The sequence below is a fragment of the Pinus tabuliformis genome, chromosome 7 (assembly GCF_031772625.1).
Source record: "Pinus tabuliformis cultivar Carrire ecotype Pingquan chromosome 7, CPIR1, whole genome shotgun sequence".
Classification (NCBI taxonomy): domain Eukaryota; kingdom Viridiplantae; phylum Streptophyta; class Pinopsida; order Pinales; family Pinaceae; genus Pinus; species Pinus tabuliformis.
Window position 1 is genome coordinate 751,715,315 of NC_142293.1, and position 5,271 is coordinate 751,720,585.

The window sequence follows — 5,271 nt, forward strand, 5'->3', positions numbered from 1 at the left end:
TTAATTTAAAATTTTGGAGAGCTTATTTTACAATAGACATGTCTATTAACATAATATATACATTAATCTTTAATACACATAAAGATACTCATCTCATTATACATTTCAAACTATCAAAAAAATTATAAATTTATTTTAAATTATTATTATTAAAATTAAGATATAAGTTATATATATAGTGAGAGATAGTTCAATTGGTCAAGTCTTCGTCCTTAAAGGGTTTGAAGTAATAAGAAATAACATTAAGTAATAAAAATTCAATATCATAAATAAAAATCAAATTGAATCTAAAATATGTGAATATGACATGTTTTAAAATTAAACTGAAAAGAAAATAAGCATAATTACATGTAAATAATTTGAAAAAAAAAACATAATTATATTGGAAATAAATCTTAATATTCTATCTATAATAAAATTATTTTGTGAATATTCCATAAAAATTAAATTTCGAACATTCATTTAATAAATATTAATAATAAAATTAAAATTTTGAAAATTTTATTGCAAAATGAATACATCTATAAACATAAAAATAAAAAATAAAAATAATTTAAAACTCCATTTAAATTTAAAAATCCACAAATTAAAAAAAAAAAAAGTTTATCAAAAACTAAAACATATCACCATATTTATATTTTTTTTTAACTTGTGCCATTTTATTTCATCACATAACACCTTGCCATTTCATCACTAACAACATATAGCCAATAAACATAACATTTAACATAACAACATCAAAGTACATGAACATAGAGGCATTATGATTAGAATATAGATAGTTGAACTCTAATTACTCAGCATATCAATTTTTAAAATTGTAACAATTAATTTACAATAAATATTACTTAAAGAATATATAAAAAAAATCAGAAGAAAAAATATATTTTGTATAATTATTTATTTATTTTAAATTTTTAAATTTGTTTAGAGTGTAAATATTTTTATGAATTGACATTATTTAAATATTTTGTATAGTTTTTTTTCTATTTTTATTTTTATTTTTGTTTGGGCCGACATGAGCAAAATTTCAACTTTGATGATGGACGGACAGAGTTACACATCATACTGGGTTGTAAAATGAGCTTCTCAACTCAATAATTAAAAATCTAATATATGCAACTATGAGAATATATCAGAAAAAACTGAGTGGCCAAGTAGGCAATAAGATGTGCACCAGAATCTACAACTGAGAGAAGATAGACCTATCAATATACAAGCAGAAATGCTTGTAGATCTGAATATAAACTTATCAATATATAAGCAAGGATGCTGGTAAATCTGAATAGAAGCCTATCAATATACCAGCAGGGATGTTTGTAGATTTGAATATAGGGATGTGTGTAGATCTGAATATAGCATATTTGTTTAGTCAATTTTTAATACACAAATCCAAAAAGCAAAAACAGAGCAAAAACTGAGATATCTGTCTGCCAATCAAAATGTTGCTAATAATAAGAAAATAAGTGAAACAAAATTCATTTTTATGACAAGCTAATCTGGCCTTCCTCTCTAATGAAATGATCTATCATTACTTTCTAATAAAATGATCTACTTGCATGATACCATATTACCCATAAAAGCCATTTTAGACCACCTCATTATAAAATCATGTAAGTAGTATGAATGTCAAAATCATTTAAATTTCATTCCGTCCCTATATGAATAATTGTGTTTATACGTATGAATAACAGTGTTTATACTGTACATCACTTTCAAATTATTAGATTTACCTTTTTTAACCAAGAAAAACCGATCCTTGTTTTTACGCAAATCCAGAGATTGTATTAAATTTCAACGAAGCATTGAAATGTTCTTTTACTTCTCTGTTTCATCTTAAGATTGGCATTTACTTTTAGAAGACACAGATTCTTCGAAAATCTCCAGTATTTTATCTTACAACTGGCATTCGCTTGTCAGATAGTAACTGTAAGCTGTTTAAAATATGAACTCTTATGCATTGACTTTATCTTACGCATTTTAAATAATATCAAAATCTAAACACTTATTGCGACACCTATCGAAAAATAATCTCTACCTATGGTTGCACATAGAGCTACAGGTTTATGTACATTTTGTCAAATATGTAATAGTACATCAATTAACCATTATTTTTTATTTTTTAAGCTATCTCATTAGCATGCCAAAAGTGTGTATCCTTTAAAACTGCTGTTTTGTCCACCGACGTACGCCATCCATGACCTCGTCTCCTTTCCTACTCACGCCTGAAATATCTGTCCATCCTTTGATTTAGAAATTGCCTGTATATTACTGTGCAGCAACTAAATTAAAAACAAAACGGAAGCAAACTTTGAGCACGACATTCATTGACATTTTGCAAAATAATACTGTTATCTTTTAAAGTTGACATTTACTATTAGAAATTGTAAACTTAGATTCTTCGAAAAAAAAAAATCAATGTTTATTATACAATGGGCACTCACTTCTCTATATTTAGAGACTGTTAACGAGATAAATCCGTAAGCAACAACTTTTAACTATGTCAAAATTACAATACTTTTTCCGAAGCGTATCAGAAAAGTAATCTTGACCTATGACTTTTCCATACAAATTTTCTGTACTCTGGTTAATAATTGAACTATGCAAAATAATATATAAATTAATTAGTATTATATTAATATATTAAAAATGTGACTTTAAAGTATATATCAGTCGATAATGAAGTATATTATTAAAACATTTTTTTATGATAGAGCTGACTCAAACATCTTTCTATTCTTCTATTTATAAAGTTATCTATTTATAATTTTTTGATAATATATAAGCAACTAAATTAAATAAAAAAATTGAAATAAATTTTATATTCAAATCACAAACACATATATTATTTTTCTATTTACAAATTATAATAAGTAGATTACATTGCAGCAATTATTAAATTCGTTGTCATTTGCAAAATATTATTTACTTGTAAAAATTATAAACAAATTATTGAAAGAGAACAAATAGAAGTGTAACTTTTGATTCAAACCTTAAACAATCATTTATCAATACTTCTATTTACAAATTGTGACGAGTAGATTACATTGTAGGAACTAAATTAAGTTAAAAACAAAATATAACTGAACTTTTGAGCATGACATTCATTGTCATTTTGTGAAATACTATTCTTATTAAAATTGACATTTACTTTTGGAAATTATGTACAGATTTTTCAAAAATTTCTAATATTTTATTTTACAATAAGCATTCACTTCTCCAATATTTATTAGACACTGTTGAAAAAATAAAATCTTATTTATTGACTTTTATCATAGCCATTTTGAATAATATAAAAAATCTCAATTCTTTTTTAACTTATCATGAAAACAATTTCTACCCCTGGCTTCACATGAAAGCTATAGCTTTTATGTATTATTTGTCAAAATATCTCAGGCATGTAATAGTACATAAACCAACTATTTGTTTTGGGTTGTTTTTTTATCTTAAAGATTTTTGGGCATTCTGGTCATTCAATTTTTGGGTTCTTAGTCTTAGGTTTTGCGATTGCCTATGGCCAATAAATTTGGCATGTGAGAGGGTCAAAGAACAATCAATACCTTTGAATAATTTAATACAAGAATTTAATTAACCAAAAATATATATTAAAGTCTGATTTTAAAGATATAGATTATTTCATAATAAAGTATATCATTAAAACATTTTTTTGTATGATATAACTGAGTCAAACCTCAAACATCCATCCATTCTTCTATTGATAAATTGTGACCAATAAATTACATTGCAACAACTAAATTAAATTCATTGTTATTTAAGAAATATTTTTCTTATCTTAAATTGACATTTTCTTGTGAAAATTATATACAAATTATTCAAAGAAAACAAAATAGAAGGGTAACTTTTGATTCAAAAGTTAAGCAAGCAAGCATCCATCCTTCTATTTACAAATTGTGGCCAGTAAATTACATTGCGGCAACTAAATTAAATTAGAAACAAAATAGAACTGAACTTTTGAGCATGACATCCATTGTCATTTTGTAAAATATTGTTCTTATTAAAATTAACATTTACTTTTCTAGAAATTATGTACAGATTCTTAAAATTTTCTATATTTTTATTACAATGGGCATTCACTTCTCCAAATTAAATATTAGACACTATTGAAAAGATAAAATCTTCTGCATTGACTTTTATTATAACTATCTTGAATAATGCCAAAACTCAATATATTTTTTACAACTTATCACAAAATCAATCTCTACTTATGACTTACAGAAAACTACAGCTTTTATATATTATTTGTCAAATATCTCAAACATGTAATAGTACCTAAACCAACTATTTATTTTTGTTTCCAAATAATAAAACTATGCACTCACTTGAGAAAAGGATGATGTAATAATTTTTATTTAAGAATTTGTCCGCTCATAATACTGACATACTACATGACATGGTGACTCACAAGATTTGCCCAGTAGATGGAGACTAAGTCACTAAACCACATCCTATTAAACATGCAAACAATTTGTATCTTACAATTTAACCTCTCACACACTGCTATTTTGTACCCCTACCCTACCCTATCCTACCCACCTCCTCTCCAATCTGGAAACTAATCACATCATGTTATAAAATGCCTTTTCCAGAAGTTTGTATCCTACAATTTAATCCCTCAGACTGCTATTTTGTCCACCAACCCTACTCCACCTCCTCTTCAATACTACTCAAGGCCGAAACATCTATCCATCCCTTTATTATACTCAAGGCTATTGGCTCCCCGTTAATGGCAGTGTAGAAGGATAATACAATGCTCCTCGTGTGTTTCACTTGTTGGAGTCACGATTGTCTTACACCAAAACCCGCAGGTGTTAGTAAATAGACACATTGATAGATTTAAGCACCTCTTTACAAGCTTCTATTTTTCCCTTTATTATACTCAAGGCTATTGGCTCCCCGTTAATGGCAGTGTAGAAGGATAATCCAATGCTCCTCGTGTGTTTCGCTTGTTGGAGTCATGCAAGTGTTAGTAAATAGACACATCGATAGATTTAAGCACCTCTTTACAAGCTTCTGTTGTTTTTGGGGGGCGGGAGATTGTTGGCTCTCCGTTAATGGCGGTGTAGAAGGTCAACGCTCCCCGTATGTTTGTGCTTAAATCTAGCTATGTGTTTGGCATGTGATTAAATCTAGCGATGTGTTTGTTTACTAACACCTGCGAGTTTTGGTGTAATGACAATAGTGACTCCAACAAAGGCCGAAACATCTATCCATCCCTTTATTATATAAATTATTCTCTGTATGTCACTATAC